A 24,637-nucleotide genomic window follows, 5' to 3' on the forward strand; every position below is an offset into this window, starting at 1 on the left:
ATTAGCCCATTAAACCTGCACCTTGGTGTACACAGTGAGCTTATTATTAGCCCATTAAACCTGCACCTTGGTGTGCACAGTGAGCTTATTATTAGCCCATTAAACCTGCACCTTGATGTGCACAGTGAGCTTATTATTAGCCCATTAAACCTGCACCTTGGTGTGCACAGTGAGCTTATTATTAGCCCATTAAACCTGCACCTTGGTGTGCACAGTGAGCTTATTATTAGCCCATTAAACCTGCACCTTTGTGTGCACAGTGAGCTTATTATTAGCCAATTAAACCTGCACCTTGGTGTGCACAGTGAGCTTATTATTAGCCCAGACTCTCTGTCAGCCCCATAAAAAATAGTGGTGGCTTTTCCAATGTGCTTGTTGATCTTGCTATCAAACTACAAGTTGTCAGAAACTGTACAGCCTAGCTACAGGAACTTATGGATGACCACCTTCTCATAGTCATTCAGACTGATGGCTCATTGCCCACATTTTGACCCTTCACCTGTTTCTTCTTTAAAATGATTGTCAGGCCAAATTCCATATATGCATCTGCAAAGTGAATCTTGAGTAACTGAAGTTCTTGCTAAGTGTGAGCAACAATAGCTGCGTCATCAGCAAACAGAAATGCCCTTAGATGTTTCCTAAGCAACCTGGTCTTTGATTTAAGCCTCGCCAGTTTGAAGACATTGCCATCCATTCTGGTTCAGGGAAACATATCCTCTGTAGCAGTTCTAAAGGCAAATTTAACAGAACCGAAAATAAGATTCCAAATAAAGCCAGTACAACTCCCTGGTTCATTCCATTAAGAATCTTGAAAGGTTTAGATGTGGATCCATCACACAATGATGGTCCCTTTCATGCCTTCTGTGAAGGTCCTTGTAATGCTAAGCAGTGTTGGAGGACAGTTGATCTTTGCAGTACTGCAAACAGACCATTCCTACTGATGAAGTCAAATCCCTTGATCAGATTAATGAAGGCAATATACATAGGTCTGTTCTGCTCCTTGCACTTTTCTTGTAGCTGCCTAACAGAGAAAACCATGTGTATAGTAGACTGTTCAGCTTGAACCTACACTGAGACTCAGGGTAAACTCACTCTGCAAGAACATGGAGCCTCTTCAGTACAACACGTGCAAACAGCTTCCCCATGGTACTGGGAAGGAAGACGCAGGGAAAATTGTTACAATCACTTTTGTTACCTTTATTCTTATAGATAGTCACTATGTTAGTATCCCTCTTATCTTGGGCTGCACTGCCTTATCTCCAGTATTGAGAAAGTATTGCATGTAGCTCTGAGGTTAGCATGCCACTGGCACATTTAAGGGTTTCTGATGGAATACCATCTTTCCTGGTGCCTTTTCCAGAAGAGAGTACTTTTAGTGCATTATTGAGTTCCTCCAAGGTGGGCTCAACACTGAGTTCAGTCATAGATGGCAGAGGCTCAAAGGCCTTCAGGGCCCTCTCTGTAACTATGCTCTGTCTGGCAGATATCTGTGAGTAGTGTTCTACCTAGTGTTCCAACTACTTGGTTCTGTCCTTTAAGACATCGCCTGTGGCCAACTTAAGTGGATTGATCTTTCTTTGTGATGGACTGATGGTTTGCTTGATCCCATTGCCCATTCCTTGCATGGTACCAATGTCCATGGCCTGCTGAATCTTGAAGCAAAGCTGGAGTCCGTTATGATTTGAAAACTGCTGAGCTACCTGCTGCATCCTGCATCATCCATTGGTCTTTCATGTGGGAACTCACTAGCCTATCATCCACAACATTGACTGCATCAGAGTTGCCACCATTTCATGTTCCTTCCTTTGCTGTGCTACTTCAACTGAAATTTTGTACTGGTTTCTTAGTGAAGGCTCCAGAGTATCTTCATGTGGTAAATGACCAGACACTTCCTGTTCCACCTGTTTCTGCTTAATTTGGAGACTCACTATTCCATCATGCTGTGACATTGCCAGTGTTGAGTTTTCAACACTAAATCCTTCACCTTGCAGGTAATCCATAACTTCAGTTTCTATTTCTTTAATTTCTCCATTACTAATACTCCTTTCTACTTCCCCCCTTTGTTTTCTTATTTTGTTTTTGCATTGTAAAATTTTCCATATCCAGAATCCTTTGCTTGTATTTCTCTATAAATATATTTGATACTGCTTTTTGTATTGATCAGTTTTGCTTTCTTTGCATAAATACTGCACCACATCAAATCCCTTTTTCTTTGCCATGTCCATATTTCTTCTTCAGATGTCTTCTGCTCCTCCTGTTTCACCTAACTTGGGGGACTCATTGTTCCATCATGCTGTGACATAGCCTGTATTGGACTTCCTACACTAAATTCCATAACTTCAGCTGCTATTTAACTTCTACTTTACTAATCTGTTTTGTGTTCTCACTTTGTGATCTTTTTTTGTATTGTAAAATTTTTCATAATCTGGGTGCCTTTGCATTTTTCTTTTCAAATATTATCTGCTAACTATCTCTCTCTCTCTATAAGTATACCCCTGGATTCAATAAACTCTGAGGAGGAATAGTGCTATTCCTGCACAGAGTGAAGCATGTCCATTTAACCTTAACTTTAACAGCAGTGCTTTTTGCATATTCATGAAGGCATGCTGCTGCTATGGTTAAATGGACACGAACACTACTGAGCGCAGGGAGTGTGTTTAGGTGGTGCATGTACATCTAACATGCCCCCTGCACTCAAAGTGTTGTACAGCACATTTTAAAAGCATTTCAGTGTCCACAGACACTGAAATGAAATAAAATGAATAATTCAGTGTCCACGGACACTGAAATGGATAGGGGGAGCAAGAAAGCAATGCAGGGGGTATGTGACAGGTTCTGTCACACACACCCTTAATTGTAAAAGTGCCATATGGCCATACTCCTCAAATGTACAGTTTTCTGCAGAATGCCCAGATGCCTGCTTTACATACCTTTCAACTTCCTAGAGCAAGAAATCTGTACAAAGCCATAAATAATGGGGGATAAAGGCACAATAATAGGGACACGTTTTAAATATTGCACTTACAAACACAGAAAGTTGATAGAATAAAAGGTTTGCAGTAGCACAAACTTTCTGAAGGGTATGAAGACCGAAAACCCAAATGTCTGCCATTATAAAGTGCAGTACAGCCATAGCCTTGAACTGTACAGGTTTCCGCAGAATGCCCAGATGCCTGCCTTACATACCTTTTAACAGCCTAGAGTAAGAAAGCTGTACAAAGCCATAAAAAATGGGGGGACAAAGGCACAAAAATTGGGACACGTTTTAAATATTGCACTTACAAACCTGGAAAATTGATAGAATAAAAGGTTTGCAGTAGCACAGATTTCCTGAGGGGTATGAAGTCTGAAACCCCAATGTCTGTCAGTATGTTCTGACTTAAACCCTGAATTATTTGCTAATGATTTGCTATAAAACCACAGTCACACTTCCTAAGTTTGTAAGAGCAATAATTAAAATCTGTCCCTATGTGTCCCCTCATAATTTCCCTTACTGTGACTGACAAGGAGTACAGATACAGATACATGTAAATAAAGTGGGTTTATTACTTTTTTTTTCCATTCTAAGGTATATTTAAGCATAGCTGAGTGGGTGTGTGCGTTATCCCATAGGAGATCAATAAAAATAGACAGTTGAAAGACTTATGCCAAGATAGCATAGTGGTTAGAGTCCTGGCTTTGTATGCAGGTGTTCATGGTTCAAGTACCAAGACAGGCACTTTATTTTTACATGGGAAAGCAGTGCTAAAATGATTATTTTAATTCTAAATTATGTAGTAATTGATATCTGTTAACCAGGGTAGTGTAGCTGCTTTAAAATATGTGTGAGTGCATATAACGTGTGAAATCACCCATGTATACACAAGTGTCCCGTACAGTATAGTCACATCCCATGGTAATGTAATGAAACCGCATAGAGGGACGTCATGTAAAGTAAATCATATACGCTTACTAATATGTCAGTAATGATTAATAAAGTCATAACCTCATATTTTTTAAACGAAAAGTGAGCAATGGTAAGCAGTGCTAAGCTATGGTTAGTTGGTGTAAGCATTGCTTAAATGTGAATGCAAAGCAGCAGTCAGCTCAGCTAAATAGATTTGCACACTGTTAAGCAATGTCCAGCAATTACCACTTTAAGCACTGTTCGAACCAGCTTAGCAGGTTTATGCACTGCTTAGCTGAGCACAACATTTTTGAAATGGTCCAATGATGGTAAAGAGCAGGAATATGGCTTTATTTAAACTGTGCAGGCGGGAATACAGCCATAACCTATTTAGTTTGATATCTGCAGGAACATGTCTGGCATTGAAGATGGAGCGTGCTTTCGGGCGCAGCGCTCGGGCATCCTGGAGTCCAGGGTCATGGCTGGATTCCTCGTAAAACACCATGACAACAGACTGCTGCAGGGCCAGTACCAGGGCTCTCAGTACAAAATGGAGGCCTGGGACCATCTGGCATGCGACCTCACCAGTGTCACTGGAATCCCCTGAACTGGTGAGCAGGTATGGCATAGGAAATGGGGAGCTCTTGGCCCAATGGATCCAAGATGCTTGGGACGGGCATGCTCCAACAGTTTGTAAGTATCCCAGACAGAACTATACCAAATCCTAGCCTGAGTATGTGATAAACATGTATGCATAATGTTTGTTTCTCACCCCTACAGCTTCTGAAGCAAGGCTATGAACATCGAGGCCCGTGAGTACAGATCTATCTTGCCATATATAGTGCCATAAAGAAGAAGGAGTACATTGTTTACTCCCAGTAGGTATATTGTGTATTGTGTCTAATGAATAAAACACGTTTGTCACACCAATACTTATCCACAGGATGTCCATAAATAAAAGTGTCATTTCACTGTAATAAAAATATACAACAAACTGTTGTGTTTATTCTGGTATATTTCTGTAGAAATAGAATGTGTACAAGTTCTTAACAGCAAATATGGCATTGACAGCATAAAATAACTGAGACTGTTCTGGGAAATAGCTAGTATGCCTTGCAGTCTTGTGTTAACCTTTGCTTTCCAGATTGTATTATATCAAAGGAGTAATACACAGTACAATAACTATCTGCCATTAATGAATCCCAAGATTACAAGGTCAGACTGTCCAACCCAGAGAGTATTAGTCAGAAATCAGTCACAAAAGAACCAGCAGTTCCCAAGTAGTTCAGTGTGATGGAAAATGGCATTGTTGTTCATTTTGGAACACCCATACACAGTTCAAATCCAGGGAGCGGTACTGAGATCTGTGCATATATACACAATAAAAGCCCTGAATATGTGTAGAAACAATCAGAAGGTTTTAACAGATATTTTCTCCATAGCTCTTACAGGTAAAGAAATGCGTATAGTAGCTGTATGAAGGGTATACTAATACACCAGAATATGTGTAGTAACAGTCAGAAAGTAACATATAGTTTCTCCATAGCTCTTACAGGTAAAGAAATGTGTATAGTAGCTGTATGAAGGGTATACTAATACACCTGAATATTTATAGAAACATTCAGAAGGTGTTAACAAAAATTCCTCCAGAGGTCTTACAAGTAAAGAAATGTGTGTAGTAGCTGTACGAAGGGTATGCTAATACACCATTTACAACTGTTCCATTGTCCAACCCCATATGCCTGCAAATGTCAGCAGGATAGGCATATACACCATGCCCTCTTCCCGATACATGTCTCTCAAGTGTCACGCTGTCATGGCTAGAGGTCACTGCTGCCAATCACCTTGGACACAGATAGGAATCAATGTGAACTATGCTAGTAGCAGACTCACACAAGATTATTGCAGGGTAACCCTTCTATGTCAAGTATGCAACCCTGACATGCACAAGCTCCCTCCAGTAAAGTAGCCACAGTGTATCTAGTCTGCCCCATACAATTACAGGTTGACAGTCTAACAGGTATGTATGTGCCACAGAATTATGGGCCATAGGTAGATGTAAAGTTAGGGCAGACCTGTAGAGTATTGAGCAGAACTGTTGTGAAAAATAGAAGCCAATACAGTTGTTAATGGACTTTCTATTCTCTCCCCCCCACCTGTTATCTGCATCTAAAATTCTAATTCATATACTACGGGTATGTTGTTCTCAAAAACTATTGTTGGTACATGTGTTCTGTTATTGTTCATATATTTTATTGGTTGCATATTAACATACTTGTTCAAATACCATTACTGGTGGCCTGTTGCCATCAATGTAACTTGCAGGCCTACTGTTGTTCCATTTATGTATGTGTTCTGTTTGCTATGCAACTGTTTCAAATCTGTTGGTTTGGGTTAATGGGAACACCCACACATAGTGTTATAACTAATTTTGAAATGTGTTTTTTCATGACTAACCAATATATCTTGGAAAACCACAACACCATAGCACATTTGGAAGGCTGATCCCGGTGGATCTGCCTGTCCCATCCCATCTGGCCATGGAATCGGGCCCCAGCATGTCTGGGACCCAATCCGGAACATCTTCCTCCACTGGCCTACACCACCTTCAGGTGGAACTGCCTCAGGGGACGGGCCCCCCCCATGTGTGGGCATGGAGAAGAGCCCATCACCCGCTGACAGTATGGTGTGCAGCAGCATCCGCTCAGAGTTGGGTGGGCAGCTGTGCCAGATGGAGGGCCACCTGATGCACCTGGAGGGGCAGGTTGCCCCTCTTGTCTAGCCCCCAGCACAGCCACCATCGGGGCTGTGAAGGTGCAGTGGTGACTGTCCATGGGTGGGCATCTCAGTCCCACTGTATCCACTTGGGTTCTCATGGGCCTCTAATTCCCAGCCAGCCTCCCGATCCAAGGTGTTTACTCCCCTCTTGTGTCATATACCAACCCTGTCTGCTGTCTTGTGTGTCTTGTCTGTTTGTAAATGCTACCTATCCCACTCAACCTACCTCCTTAAACATAACCACAGCCATTCCCCAACATCCCACTCTCACCTAAAAAAAATAATTGCCCCATACATAGCTCTACATTTTGCCCCCCGCCCGTGTACATTGAAATTAAGCAATCTACCCACAAATTATTCTCCAAATGTCTGTTGCCAACACCCCTCGCTGAGGCTGTAAGTTCTAAATTCTACACATTATCCACAGCTGTTGCTGCAGGAGAAATGTAGAGCTATGGACCTTTCCTACACCTGTCCTGCACATCCCTAGCTGATTTTCCTAATGTTTTACCCCCTGTTTACCCCCATTTATCACTTTTTATCACCTTTTTTCTTTTCTTTGATTAAAATTAGTGCAGGTGTAAGCGATGCTAAGAGAAGCTAAGAGGGTTTAACCATCTCTTAGCATCACCTAGCTCCACAGAAACGCAAACGCATGCAGACCCACTTACAACTGCATAAAAGTGCATTAATGACTCTGCCTCCATCATCCCGTGTTCTGCCCATCAACAAAATAATCATCCCTCCCAAGCCTCAAATCCAGGACACTGTGCACTACATCACAGGAACAAATCACTACACCATCCGAGGTGTGGGAATCTGTAATGCTTTTACTAACATATCATGGATGACAGTCATTTAACATAAGGGAAAAATATATATCCGTAGTACTCTTATATACATATATATGTGCATGTAGATACCTATACACACACACACACACACACACACACATATATATATATATATATATATATATATATATATATATATATATACACATACATATGTATGTATGTATGTATATATATATATATATATATATATATATATATATATATATATATATATATATATATATATATATATATATATATATATATATATATATATATATATATATATATATATATATATATATATATATATATATATATATATATACATACATACATAGCTATATATCTATATCTATCTATATATATATATATATATATATATATATATATATATATATATATATATATATATATATATATATATATATATATGTATATATAGATAACATCTTACTGCAAGACATCTGCAAAAAGCCAGACAAAGTGAGGGATGAAGGGCAAACAATAGTGATAGTGACATCTTTGAAATATGGCTGTCATATGCATAGAGGTCTGCTGGTGACATGGTTTGATGTAACATATAATTCCATATAGATTACAGGTCTGAAACTCAAATGAATGTCATTATTTACTGATGCCAATGCTGACATCATCCCAGTTATTTGTCAGAAACCCACAACTGTTATGGGCAACAGACCAAACATATGAGCCATGCATCTGGACAGTGTCTAGACATCTTATAGGTTCATAGGTTCATTGGTTCATACTAGGCTATCTGCCCTAGGGCATTTATAAGCCTAGCCAGAGTGTGTGTGGCTTTCACCACCCCTTAGGATGAAAATACTATACCCATTAGTTTGCTGTGCCTCTGTCCATCAGTGACACAGAGATGATTCCCGGGGTAAACCTATGATCTCCCATCCACTCGTCAAGATTTCTCTGGAACAGAGTCAGTGAGGGGCTCTGCCTCACATGGACTGGGATTCTGTTCCATAGTGTAGGGAGTCTCTGGGTGATGAATCTGTCCCTCCAGCACGTCCTATTTATATCCGTGTTGAGGTTTAAGTCTCTTGCTCTCGTGGCTCTGGTGGATTTGGATTTTTTGAGGTGGAGCATGTCCATTAATTCTGGGTTGGACATGGCCTTGTATGTCAGGCACAGATCACCTCTGAGCAGACGGTATGCGACTGAATAGAGCTGGAGTTTCTTCAGTTGGGCATCGTATGACATATGTTTGAGCCCCTTTATCCTTTTGGTGAGGAACTTTTGGGGTCTTTCCAACTGCTGCAGATGTCGGGTAAGGTACATTCCGAATGGGGCGTTGTACTCAATCATTGGTCTGATAAGTGAAGAGTACAGGGTACAATGACCTCTCCTGATCTGGATGTGAATCCCTTCATGATCAGGTGGGCAATGTAGAAGGTCTTCCTAACCACTTTGGCAATGTGAGTGTCAAAAGAGAGGTTACTGTCAACTTGGGTCCCCAGGTCCCTGATAACTTCTTCCATGTTTAATGGATTACCACCTATGTGGTAATTAGGGGTTACCTTGTTTTTCCCAAAGGGTATGACTATACATTTTTTGGCATTTAGCTTAAGGCCATGGCTCTGGCACCAGTTATCCATTTCTATGAGACCTCTCTGGAGGATGTCTTTGTCTGATGGAGTGTCAATTATGGTGCCCAGTTTGCAGTCATCTGCAAATTTTGTCAGCCACAATCCCCCTATGTTTGCCTGCACTTCAGACAAATAAATGCCGAACAAGAGGGGGCCCAGGACTGAGCCCTGTGGGACACCACTCGTGACCAGCTTAGAGTCTGACATGGCACCAGCAACTCTAACCCTGTGTGTTCTGTCCTTGAGCCAGTTTGCAACCCATCTTGTGACATATGGGTTTACATATCTGAACAAACCAAAACATCTGAGAGAGAAAGAAAGAAGCTGCAAGTAAATACTGTATGGGGGCTAAATTTAACATTCTTTTAATGTAAATTGTATATTTTTTACCTTCATTTAAAATACAACCCTGTCCTATGCACAAAAATGAAGTTATATTGACCTATTAGATTTTACCTAACCAGACTTTTTAACTTTAAAATACATTTAATAGAACAGAATTCGTTCAGGCTAGGATACTTGTATGCATTTAATTTAATCTGCCAGAGCAGTTCCAGCTCTTCCAGCCTCAACCCTTCGGGTCCCCCTCTAACATCATGTGATACTTGGTCTATCACCAAGTATTTAAATGTATGTTTAGTTTCTATTGATATATGCCTTGCTAATGCATTATCCTAATTCCCTTTACTGATGGCATACTGATGTTCATAAATACACTCACAAAACCTTTGTTCCATCTTGCCTATGTAATAGACTGGGTAATGTTGGAATTTAGCAAGATAGACAACACATTTAGAATTACAATTGAATTTATTCCGTATCTTATACACCATATTATTGATGTTGAAGGATGCCGTCACTTCTATATGTTTACAGAATCTACATGTTTCGCATTTGAACATGCCCTGATGATTTGATTTCCTAATAATTTTAGACTTCAACAGATTTTTCAAACTGGGGCCCCTTTTGAAGGTGATTCTTGGTGGACACCCGACTTTCTGGAATAAATCAAAATTGCTATTAATTAAATCCTAGTTCTTATTAAGGATGAATCTCACCATATCACTGTCCATACTGAACGTGGTGGTTAGGCTCAATGTAAAACTATTGGATCCATCTAATTTTAATTCTGGGGTTCTAGAGGCTTGCTCATTGCTACTGTTGGGATTCATGATGCTGGTGATACCCAAAATAGGGGAATAAATACCCCTATTCTTCTCTGATTTTATTTCATTGATTAAAGAATCAATTGATTTCCCTGGATAGCCTCAACTAAGGAACATTCCTTTAAGTGTCATACATTTTGTCTGGAATTCATCCTCGAGGGTGACTATCCTAGCTGCTCTTACTAGTTGTCCTTTGACAACCAAACATTTTTGATAATAGGGGTAGCTACTACTGAAATGCAGAAAGGAGTTGGAGTATGTACTCTTCCTATATATTTTTGACACATATCCCTAATTGGAGACATCTTTCCTTAAAGAGGTATCCAGATAACTAATCTCCTCCATATTGAAATTAAAGGTAAATTTCATAAAGTTTGTTGCATTATTAAAGTAATCTACTAGCCTTGTGGCTTTATCTAAATCACCTTTAATGGTGATGAAGATGTCATCCAAAAAACTGGTATAAAAGATGATGTCCTTCCTGATATTATCCACTTTAAAGATGAATTCTGATTCCCAGTATACCATTACTAGGTTGGCCACACTGGCACCACAGGGTGAACCCATCAACACACCTATTTTTTGCAAAGATTTATATTCTTTGTCAAAGAGGAAATAGTTATTAGATAATATCAAATCTAATAACTTGGTCACCAATTAAACCTCTCTATTTGTTGCACCTTTTCTATTTAATATAATCATGATCCATTCAATCCCCTCCTCATGTGGTATTAAGGTATATAAATCCTTGACATCTATTGTAAGCAACCCATGATCCTTATCAAACTATAGTTGGCCAATTTTCTGTAGGAAGGACCATGAATCCTTACAAATCTGTTTTTCATGGACCAGGTATTTCTTCAAAATTAAATCTACCAGTTTGGTGCAAGGATAGCTGATCAAATTCCTAGAGTCAACTAATGGTCTCATTGGTGGGTTGGTCAAATCCTTATGGATTTTGGGGATTCTGAATAGTATTAGTATTTGGGGAAATGGCATGCTCAAGTAATTATAGCTAGTCACATCAATTCTTTCTTCTATGAATAATTCTTCTATCTGGCCCCTTATCCATTGTTGGGCTACATTTAATTCATTTAAAGATACTTTTTGATAAGCCTCAGTTGCCAATATATCATGCATGCATGCTGTATAATCCCAGTTATCCATAATAGTTAACCCCCCACATTTATCTGGTTTACTAACCCTCACATCAGCTGCTCTAAGCAGATTTAAGGCCTCCCATTCCTGTTTAGTCACATTTTGTTGCCCCTACCATTCAAATTATTCCCCTTAATAGCCTTAGTACATACAGAATGTAAGTCCGATTCACGCAGTCATTCAAAGGACTGTAAAGTTGGGAGAGCAGGTGGGTTACTTGTGCTGGCTATACGTAAGGGGTTCTTTTCTACATTGCCATTATCCCCAAGAAGAATGCCAACAGTGCCCAGCCTATTATATAGGCAAAACAGAACGAAGGTTCCCTGAGTGTATTTATGAAGATCAGTATGCCATCAGTAAAGGGAAGCAGGATAATGCATTAGCAAAGCATATATCAATAGAAACACCATACATTTAAATACTTGGTGATAGACCAAGTATCCCATGATGTTAGAGGAGAACCAGAAGGGTTGAGGCTGGAAGAACTGGAACTGCTCTGGCAGATTAAATTAAATGCATATAAGTATCCTGGCCTGAATGAATCCTGTTCTATTAAATGTACTTTAAAGTTAAAAAGTCTGGTTAGGTAAAATCTAATAGGTAAATATATAACTTCATTTTTCTGCATAGGACAGAGTTATATTTTGCATGAAGGTAAAAAATATATAATTTACATCAAAAGAATGTTAAATTTAGCCCCCATAAGTATTTACTTGCAGCTTCCTTCTTTCTGCCTCTGACATTTTGGTTTGTTCTGTGAGTTTGGTGCTTTTTTGTTTCTTTCACTAGTGTCTAAACATCTGGACAGAGGAGAGGTATGACCGCAGTCATGTAACAGAACAGAAAAAAAGTGAGAGCTGTTAACCATGTCACCCAGCAACTTCTGAACCACAGTAAGACCAACATGACACCACTCCAAATCAGCTCTTGCGAATTACCCATGTATATCCAAATATATCATGCACTACAGGGATGGAACTGTAGGGAAAAGCAGATATTGTTGCAAAACTGTCTACCCACAACCATTTGCACCACAGTCACAGCAACATACCAGTACCTCAACTGAACTCTAGAGCAGAACGGCTATTTGAACAAACATATCTCGATTGCCAGTCACACACTACACTGACATATACTGGCCCAACTCACAGACTACTGGGAATCCTGAGGTGTTACAGGACATTTTTCAGTCTGCTCCTACAAACAAATACACCTGACAGACCACCAGCAATTGTAGCAGCATGCACACTCAGATAGAAAAAGGATCTATGACACTCATGTCTGCTACTCTCCCTACTCAGCCCAACAAACTGCTACGCAATCTTGGCAGTCTGTTAACAATGGCCAGACATACATAACTCTCAAACGCACATATTTCCACAGAATGTCCAGGGTGGGGGACCATATTCATGGCCAGTGTTGCATACCATTCCAGGAGTCTACTAAGTCACTGGGATGATACCTGGAGTGCAGTCACTAAATAATGATATACCATACCTCTGACCCTCTTACTGCAAGACATATGGACAAAGCATGACATACTTGGGGGACAGGGGGGCTGGACAGTGGGATATATCTCACATAATGGTGTTACAAACTGAAGCAGTTGCTGGTGTTACAGGCTTTGTTGTAACATAACATCTCTGAAGGATATGATGTCTGAAACACCAATGGATGTCAACATTTACTGACTACAATCCTCACATTATCCTACTGATTTCACAAAAGCAGATGTCTGGGAAACAGACCAAACATAACAGGCAAACCTCTGGGCAGTCTGTGGACATGAGGACAATTGAGAGGTATGTCAGAGATATATCACTGTCAGATGTCAAGACACGCAGAAAATGCATGTCCAGACAAACCCTGTTAATCTAGCAACCCTCTATGTGTATAACAGCACTACTTACTTACAATCTGTACCCAGTTCTGGAGCTTTGTCCCCCATGTTTTTGGGCTGTCTCCACATGTTCTGGCCTGAGAGGTATTCCCATCTACTGTCTGTGAAGCTGTAGCCCCCCACACTTCCATAATGTCCTCCACACAAGCAAGGAAAAGGGGCAAGGCCCACATGAAGGATGTAATTATAGCACTGTGTTGCTATGGCATTGGCTAATGGAAAGACAACACAGCTACTCTGGATGCAAGTACCAAGTGGGAGACACTGATTGGTGCACAGGCCATCACCTGCTCATTAGTAATACCTACAAAAGGCAAGCTGCTGCCTATGCAACACAGGTCTCAACCCATCTACACAAAGACAGACTGTGACTACACATCCCTAACCATTTGCATTGTTGTGAGGAAACTCTTCAGCACTATAACAGGTATGTCAATCATGTAAGGTTGCAATGGAATGCAGAATGGGGGTTGCAATAATGTCAAATAGGACATTAAGCACTAGGCTGCAACAAGACCTGCTGGACTCATATGCTGCTGTCTGGCACCTTTGGCTATTCCCGTTTGCCCTGTCTACATTGGCATGGATCACATCTCTGGCCCCTGAGCCACCCCAGCAAGGGTCAGTTCATGTATGACTACTACTGGAGTGTCTGTTGCCCAATACTGAGTGTGGCACTGCTAGGCCAGCTACCGGGGATGTTGTAATTATTCATATGTCACCTTTGAATGCTACTCTGATACATATGCTTGTCTTACAAATGTAAGAGACTTATATAGGGTATGTGCATAGTACACAACAGGTACAGATGCGTGTGTTGAACTGTATGTGATATACTGAGCCCATAGCTTTGCAGACCAACCACATGTCTGCCTCATATTTGTAGTCAATGCCTCATACAGTTGTGTACTGTCTAGCACATCACTACCAGTCCATTAAAGACTGAAGTCATAATATATTAGCATACATTTGATTGTCAGATGTCATATCCCGCAGAGTTGCTGGCAACTAAGTGTGTTTCAGCTAGATTCATAAAGTGTTGCCCACCAGTGATGTGTGCCTTTTTGCAGATGTCTTGCCCTAACAAGACTAGGTGTCTTACCATGAAACCCATGTCAATGCAAGCATACCTTGTCCTGTAGGATGCTGACATTTGTACAGTCACTGACACCTGCTTTGTAGCTGTGGAGAGCAGACCAACCTTGCCAAGTCACCCATCCCATCATACGTTTAGACCCCAAATGGAGGCCTGCAAAACCATAGGAGGTGGAGTGTTGAACATTATCATACACATACACACCTCCAGGCTGGCCAAACAGTATGATGCATGCGGGGCATTCCAAGTGCAGTTAGTTGACAAAACACCTACTCAAATTATAGCTAGCTATAGGTCTCCAACCACACCTATTGAGACCTGCTGGAATCTGTCAGTATTCAACCATATTCCCTGCTCCTGGGTGACTTCAGATACCCAACCATAGTGTGAATGACCATTGCCACCTGAACATGAATGCACATAGATTCCTCGGCTTTGTCAATGGCAATGCAGTGGATCAGCCAGTCAACACTTCTACAACAGGTGGAAATATTCTGTACCTGGTCCTAACCAGCATGAGTAGCCACTGTAGCACTCTTACAGCATCATCCTCCTTGGTAATATCTGACCACATAGCCCCCACAGTTCAGGTCACCATCTCCCCTGTCCCCCCTTTACAGTGTTAAACAGAAGTAACTGTACACAAATGACTATAAATCCCCACAGAGCAGGTAGAGGTAGCTGTACAGCCAATGCCCCATTTGTTGGAACTAGCAGCAGTGTCCAGACCCACACCACAATACTATATGGGCACCTATATAGCTGTATGGACTCAGCAATACCTGACAGGACAACATCATTTCTCTCAAGGAAATAATTGCTGAATGGGCCAAGAAGGAATAGGTGCCATATTGGAAGCAATGTCACCTTGGTCTGCACCAGCAAATAAGGTCACAGGTGATTTACCCTAAGCCTATCTTTGAGTGCAAATTGGGCACATCCACCAAGGCCAATCTCTAGGCCTTCCACACATGTGTCTGCAATTCCTGAGGCAACACACAAATCTGCTCTGTAGTGGTGGTCAATAACACCACATAAACATATGGCATGGATATAGGCAACTGGCTGCAGACAGGTGAAGTGTAAACATCACCCCCCCCCCTGCATTGGTACAGATGTGCATGCACAGCACCTGCCCCCTCCCCTCATAATCAGGAAGCAGGTCCATAATGCCCTCTCAAAGGCAACACACAGAAGTCTCCATAGGTCTGATACCATCCCTGGCTGCATACTGCATGAACACAAGCATGGGGTCTCAGATCCATTCTGCATTGTAGTCAACCACAGCCTGAGCACCAGTGTCATCGCATCTGCACAGAGGACAGCCACTGTCATCCCTATACACAAAAGCAGAGCAATCCACCGACCCAGGCAATCATATGCACATCAGCCTAACTAGCCTGCTCTGCAAGGGCATGGAAGGCAATATCAAGGACATTATGAACAGGGATATCATCAAAATCAAAATGCCTGAGCCCACACAGCATGGTATTGTCAAAGGGAGATCAGGCCTGTTAAATCTGGTCAACCTCTCTGAAGTGGTCAACAAACACAAGGACGAGGGCAACATGTTGAACAATGCCTACCTTCACCTAGCCCAATTCTCTCACAATAATCCCCAGGCAGCCAGAATACATACGCCTACACAGCTAATCACCAACCTGTATGTTACCAGATGGGCAGCTAACTGGCCCAATGATAGTACCCACTCGGTCAAAGTAGTGGAACCCACCTAGAGTAGTAGATTCTTCCAAAGCGGTGTACCCCAAGGATTGGTCTGTGGGCCTCTACTGTTTGAGATATACGTATCTGATGTACAGGACAAAACAGTGGTCTGTGGCTGACCAGGTTTACAGATGCTTGCAAGCTGGCCACTGCCTTGCATTCCCCTACTGATGTGAGCCTCCCCCAAGAGGCACTCACCCAATTAATGACTGGTGAAAGAAGCATTTCCACAAACTGAATACCAGGAGAAGCATCATTCTTCCTGCTGTGGCAAATGTCATCCACCCTAATTGTGACAGTACTAATGTACTGAGCATGCAATCAGGTGTGAGGTGATCTGTGCACCTAGGTCAGTAGCAACCTGACAGTTTCCCACCATGTGGGCACCATTGTACAGAAGGCTGTCTACATGGCCCACCTCACAAATATGGGTATGTCTTCCAGGAATCAGGAGGCCACAACATCTCTGTATTCCACCCTCATCAGACGCATTGCCAAGTACAATGGTTCCTTTGGCATGCACCTTGCCAAGCAAATGCACCAGTTGCAGAGACCACAGATGTTCCTGACCAGGCATTTCCAGGGTCTGTGACACCTATCCTATACAGGTAGGCTGAAAATCATGTCCCTGTACTCAGTCTCATACAGACTGATCATAGGTGACCTGTGTCTGGCATACAAAGCCATGTCCAAACCAGCCTTGATGGCGTTTCTGCATATCTGTAAGACAAATTGCACAGATGCATCATGCATGGAAGGCCCTCACCTGGTCTGTGACATGTATAGTACTTGACGGGATAGTGTGGTGTCCTACACAATACACTGTCTCTAAAATACACTCCCTCCCCATGTCTAGCGGAGTACATGTATAGCCCTCTGGGAGAGAAAGCTGGATGACTGCATGGAAAATGGATGAGACACCATAGACACACTAAAGGTGGCGGAGTGTCCATATTCACCAAGGATATTCACAACACCAGGCTAGTTGCCCAACACAATGCATCTGAAATTCTCCAGGTGCAACTAACACTAGGTAAGACTGCAATCCAAATTGTAGCTTGCTACAGATCCCCCACCATGCCCCAAGATTCTCAGTATACCTTTCTAAACATACTGGAAAATATTAAGATACAACCAAACACCTTAATACTGGGTGATTTCTACTACCTTGCCACTAACTGGGAAAACTAATCGGGTACCAAATACTTTGACCAACAGTTCATGGAATTCATAAATTCCAATGCCCTGGATCAACTAATCCTTAGTCCCACCAGGGGCTCCAATATCCTAGACCTGGTCATTACCAACATGGGAAATCAATGCTCCAGACCTATGGTCCCCTCCTTTTTGGTCAGGTCTGACCATAAGCTAATCATCCTTGACATCCACATCCCACCCCCACCCCGCAGTAAGGAAACCTCCGTAAAAATCTTCTCCAAAGCCATCTTCATGCTACTCAAGTCAGAAGTGACAAACTTCATGACACCCATGCAGACGGGAACTGAAAGTTTGACTGCTTAATCCTACACTAAGGCACTGTACAAGCACATCCACTTGTGCATGATTCATGCCATCCCCAATAGAACCAAGATGCACTCCTCCAAAAAAAGGAAGCCAGTCTGATGGTCCCTTGCCATAAACAAACTTTACAACAAAAGGAAGAAACTGTTGCAGAAAAGAGGAAAATCCCAGGATGCAAACAACTTCCTTACCAGTCTCAGTAAGAAGCTGAGATCCCTCATAAAATCCTCCAAAGCTAGTTACAAAAATAAAATTTCCAAAGATTCCAAAGACAACCACAAGGCATTCTATGGCTATATCAAGAATCTAAATGGCAATGCTCAAATCTGCTCTGAGCTACAACAGAATGGCATTAACTATACTGATCCCAAGGATATTGCCAATATCCTAGCAGATCGATTCAGTGCAAGCTTCACCCCCCTCTCACCCCCTAAAGGACCCATCTTAATCCCGAAAGATTGCCATATTCTGGTAATAACAGCCATACAGGTAAAAATTGCACTCTCCAAAGTTAAGAATACAGCATCCATGGGACCAGACGACATCCCAGCCTGTGTACTACATGAACTACAAAATGAACTGGCTCCTCATTTGAGTGTCATGTTTAATCATAGCCTCACCTCAGGCTTTGTGCCCACTGAGTGGCGCACAGCTACATTTTTCCCACTACACAAGGGGGGATCCACCTTGGATCCCAGGAACTACCGCCCCATCAGTCTGACAAGCCTGGTCTGCAAGGTCAAGGAATGTATTATAATGAAACATATAAACAAAGACATTGGCAACCTACAAACACTGGACTCCACGCAGTTTGGGTTTGTGAAGGGCTGATCTGGTCTCCTGAACCTGATTGACTTCTTCAAATCAGTCTCCAGAGCCGTGGACAAGGGTAAGGTAGTCCACACAGCCTATTGGGACCTTTCCAAGGCTTTCGACACCACCCCCCACTCTCGAATTATAGACAAATGTACTAAGCTGGGCATTAATCCCAACATCACTCAATGGGTTGACAACTGGCTTACTGACAGAACCCACACTGTAAAATTAGCCGACTCTAAATCCAGCTCCAAACAAGTGACAAGTGGAGTACCTCAGGATTCAGTCCTGGGACTGCTCTTCGCATCTACTTCTCTGAAGTACAGGCCAACACTTAGGGACTCTGGCTAACAAAGTTCACAGAGGACTGCAAACTGTGAGCCAGTATTGAATCCCCAAAATATGTGGATATTCTACCAAAGGACTTACAGAAATAGATGCTTGGTGCCAGAGCCATGGGCTCAAGCTTAATGCCAAGAAATGTATAGTTATCCCCTTTGGGAAAAAAACATGTAGCCATGAATTACCACATAGGTGGCAGTACACTAAACACAAAATGTATGATAAGAGACTTAGGGACACAGGTGGACAGTGGTCTTACCTTCGATACCCACATCAACACAACAGTCAGGAAATCCTACTATGTGGCACACCTCATCACTAAGGGCTTTTCATCCAGAAAAAAGGAGGTCATTGTCCTACTGTACTCATCCCTCATTAGACCCATTATAGAATACAATGCCCTGTTTGGTATCTACCTCTCAAGACATCTGCAACAACTGGAAAGGCTGCAGAAATACCTCACTAAAAGAATCACAGGTCTAAAGCAGATGCCCTATGCTGACTGTCTAAAAACACTACCCCTATACTCTATCACATATCATCTACTCAGAGGCAATCTCTGCTTAACATACAAGGCCATGTCAAACCCAGAGCTGTTGGACATGCCACACTTAAAGAAGTAAATACTATGGGAAGAAATAGCCAGGGAATTGTTATGGCTAGGCTTGTATAGGCCCTAGCGCCGATAACCTAGTACCAACCTATGAACCCCTGGGATCCTGTGTGTGTCCCAGCTGGAAAGGGGAAACAGGTGTTGGCTTGGATGGGACATGGGCAAAAGTCTGGGCCAGGCTTTTGAGGGCATCAGTGCCAATAGCCTGGTATCATCTTATAAGGCTATGCACATAGTACTTTACATGTGTCCTGTATGAATTGCAGACTGTCCTACAATATTGTCTGAAATGAATTCCTGTGAGTCTCAGCTGTGTATGTACTGCAGTGATAGTGTATATTCCTGTCCCCTCATCTGTTATCATCACATATCATTACACCTTGTCAGTGTGTGTGGTCTGTATAGCAGTAAGTCAGCTCTTGCAGTACGTGCATATGCACTTGGTGACACTGTATAGCTCACTCCAATAGCCTTGGTCTTGGCCACAATTACTATTCTGCTACTAGGCCCATCACACAGTAGGATTTGTCACCCTTTGTTGTGGGCTGGACAGTAGCAGTGATAGAGATGGATTGCAGCTGGCATAACTACCGTAAGTTCTGCACTGAAGTGCCCACCAGGAGTGAATGTGTGTGTGTGTGTGTGTGTGTGTGTGTGTGTGTGTGTGTGTGTATGTGTATATATATATATATATATATATATATATATATATATATATATATATATATATATATATATATATATATATATATATATATATATATATAAATATATATCTATCTATCTATAAATATATATATATATATATATATATATATATATATATATTTATATATATCTCAGCAAACATAATACTCTAGATTATTGCTTTACATATGTTGTGTTCCCCTCGCAGGTGAACACAGGGGTTCAAGTCCCTCCCCCTCACAACTTGATGCCAGTGTCTTAGCAGACTCCCATGATGATGCTGGTCATAGTGAGGCACAGGTAGGGGTCATCAGTGCCTGGACCCGTGCCATTGTTTTGCATCCCACTTTCACTCACCATGTCCCCGCACACAGTCAGTAGGCCCACACATGCCCAGTCCCCAGCAGCCGTAGATAGTGAATAGGTTAGCGGTGATGGCATGGAAAGGCAAGTGTGTTGAGTATGGCGAGTGTGAGTGTAGACACTAGCCATAGGCAGAGATTAGGTGAGGTCACACACAGGCAGATGGGCAAGGGTCCTCAACAGAGGACTGCTGCCCATCAAACCCCTGTTGCAAGTGCCATGGCAGGTGTCACCAGAAGCATGTTATGGTCCATCATGGAGACACAGGTGCGTACTGACTGCAACACCAGACAGATGCTCAGGGTTATGCGTGCACCTCTCCCTGCCATGCGTTGCAACCTCCACAGCAGTTCTGATGCCATATGTCATCCTGCTAATGTTGTGGATAGACAATGGAGTGAGACATTGTCTCTTCTCAACTGTGCATTTGACTGTGCTTGAGCATGTGGTGGGATTAGGGCATTGACCAGGTGGATGTAGGTCAGCGACATGATCAGCTGTGTACCCACAATGCCATGCACAGTCACAGTCCTATACTGGCAACAGCACTACTGGAGGGAGGGTGCTGCCCACACCACACCAGAGCAAGTCATATGCATGTTGTACTGGCCAGTCCCAACAGGGACACAGATCCAGCAGACAGCAGTCACCATCAGTGAGTAGTACTGCATCTGTTCTTGGGCATGGCAACATCAGTGATACTCCTGGTAGAAATGGTTACCACATCCCTGCCAGGAGACAGTGAACTGTACATCCTGCCATGTACAGTCCACAGCTGTCCAACATAGACTTGTGTCGGGCATTCACATTGCTTGCAGGTGTGCAGATGAACACTCACACATCCCTATCCCAGGCCAGTCACTGCTAGACATGCACAGCTTCTCTGGACATCTCATTTGGACTTCACCCCTCCAGACACACACACACACACACACACACACACACACACACACACACACACACACACACACACAATGTCAGCCATATGGCCCAGCATAGGCCTCTGGAAATCCAACACAACACTCTATGCATGTGATGATATGTGTGCCACAACTCTGTTATTCATACCATCGATGCACAGACATGCTCATATGGATCTGATGCACAGGATGACTATGGGACAGTGTAGCAATGTCATGCTGTGTAAGGTGCTGTCTGCTGGCAGTAGTTATAGGTACACATTGAGGTGTATGTACCTTGTTAGCCAAGATGCACTATTGCTGTTACTAGTGCTGACTGACTGTAGTGCCACGTACTGTATTCTGGTTGGGTTCCAGGTGACTGTGTGTCTGCAGGCTGTGGGCCTGCAGGCAGTAGCATTGTTGGGTAAGGCGGAGTGATAACACAGTCACCTTTTCTTAGCCAAGGAACAGCTGTACATGTGCATGTTTACTAGTTGTGTTTACATGCAACAGTGTGTGAGAGACAATTGTGGCAGACAGTGTGACCTTGCATACATACCCTTGACACAGCCACCTAGCCAATGTACATGTCACCTGGGTGTTTCATAGGCCCACAGGCACACACATACAGAGGAGATTACTTGAGTACTGGCACTAGGTCTCTCATCATCTTAGCCATTACATTCACTGCAACAGATTCAGCTATCAGCACCTGTTGCCCTCCCATTTCTGTCACCTTTACTCGGCCATCATGCAGTTGATGAGGGTTTGCCTGGTACTGTGTATGATAGGTTTGGGTTATGTATTCCTGACACAGGTCAGCCTGTGTTAGTCTAACCTGACAATCACCAGCATGTGTGTCTGCTATCTCATATGTATGTCTGGCTTCTCGTGCTGGTAGTGCACACTGAGTTGTAGTCCTGCACATGGGGCAGCTGATGAAGGGCTGAGCACAGCCCCTACCTACACAGTCTTATGAACGATAGTGCTAGATACATGACACAGATACACAGTGGTACTGTAGTGTGGCAGTGTCTGCCACTACTATTGAAGTGGGTGACAATTGCAAGGACTGTTAGGATTGGAAGATACCGTACTGACATATGGTGGGTTCAGGGGCTCTTAACATGTTAGAGCCATCTCACACACACACAGCTGCATGGGGACATGCACTGAGATACACATGCACATGGAGGTGACACTTAGAGTGGATGATGTACCCATCTATTAATGTACAATACACAGTGATACAACCATTGCACCACAGTGGCTTGGTGTTAGAAATTGTGTAACTGTGCTTGTAAGGTGGATGCCATTTATATGGGCCGACACTAGTTTGACATTGGGGGAGTTCACAAGGTGGGAGAGGCACACAACATGGTATAGCCATCACATACACACACTGCAGACAGCCACAGGGGCTGTGCATATGGAAACACATACACAATTGCCAATAGACATATTAGTAACTCTATGTATCCACTTGTATGTACTATAGTGCTGGGTACACATGCCATGCTCCACATACATTATATGCCTGGGACATAACACACATCCTCTTACAACAGGTAATCTTGCAAATGCCTTCATGGATGGTGGGATAACCCACCAGCCATAACGATTTGTCTCATCTACTGGTCCTACATACCTGCACAAGTGATAGTGTGACAGACTTTGTATCAGCATGATTTGTCAGTCATGTATGGTGTCTGATGCTGGCATGTGTGTTAGTATGGTAACTGTGACATATTTTGCAATGATATCACAGGAATATTCATTGTCTGGAGACACAGACAACATATAGGTTGCACACATGTGGATATCCCATGTACATAGGTTCATAGGTAGTTACTAGGCTATCTGCCCTGAGGCATATACAACCCTAGCTAGAAATGTTCCCTGGCATTCCCAAGAAAATTATTTTCCTGTGCCCCTATCAAGCAGAGCCACAGAAGTGATCCCCGGCATGAATTTCCTATCTCCCATCCAATCATCAAGATTTTTCTTAAAGCGGGCTAATGAGGAGCTTTGTTTAACATGAATGGGTAGTTTGTTCCAGAGTATGGGATCTCTCTGGGACAGGAATCTGTCCCTCCAGCATATTCTGTTTATTGTGGTGACAAGGTTTAGGTCTCCGGAGCATGTGGCTCGGAGAGATTAGGATTTCTTTAAGTGTAGCATGTCCAGCAGCTCTGGGTTTGACATATCTTTGTATGTTAGGCAGAGATCGTCTCTGAGTAGACGATATGCCACGGAGTAGAGGTGGAGTTTTTTTGAGACGGTCTGCGTATGGCATCTGTTTGAGGCTGGTAATCCTCTTAGTGAGGTATTTCTGTGGTCTTTTCAATTGTTGCAGATGTCTTGTGAGGTACATGACAAACGGGGCATTGTACTCTGTAATGGGTCTGATGAGGGATGAGTAGAGAGGAACACTGACCTTTTTCTGGAAGAGAACCCCTTTGTGATGAGGTGTGTCACATAGAAGGATTTTTTGACTACAGTGATGATGTGATTATCAAAGGAGAGACTACTGTCCACCTGTGTCCCAAGGTCTCTTATTACACTTTCAGTGTTTAGTAGGCTACCGCCTATGTGGTAGTTCATAGGAAGAGTTTTTCCCAAAGGAAATGACAATGCAGTTCTTGGCATTGAGCTTGAAGCCATGACTTTGACACCAAGCATCTGTCTCCGTGAGGCCCCTTTGTAGAATATCCACATTGTTTGGCAATTCTATTATGGCTCCTAGTTTGCAGTCATCTGTGAACTTTGTTAACAAAAGACCTTCTGTGTTAACCTGCACTTCAGAGAAGTAGATGCCAAACAGGAGAGGACCCAAGCCTGAACCCTGTGGTACTCCAATTGTCACTGGTCTGAAGTTGGATTTGGAGTCAGCAACTTTCACTGTTTGGGTTCTGTCAGTGAGCCAGTTGGCTACCCATCTTGTGACATAGGGATTTATGCCCAGTTTAGTGAGTTTATCTATAATTCCAGAGTGGGGGATGGTGTTGAAAGCCTTGGCAAAGTCAAGATAGGCTGTGTGCACCACCTTACCCTCATCCATGGCTTTGGTGACTGCTTCAAAGAAATCAAGCAGGTTTAGGAGGCATGATCTACCTTTTACAAACCCAAACTGAGTGGGGTCCAGAGTTTGGAGGTTACCTATGTCTTTGTTTATAAGTTCCAAGATGATGTGTTCCACGGCCTTGCATACCAGGCTTGTCAGGCTAAT

This window comes from Protopterus annectens, chromosome 3.part0 (assembly GCF_019279795.1).
Source record: "Protopterus annectens isolate FY-2018-M chromosome 3.part0, PAN1.0, whole genome shotgun sequence".
Lineage (NCBI taxonomy): Eukaryota > Metazoa > Chordata > Ceratodontiformes > Protopteridae > Protopterus > Protopterus annectens.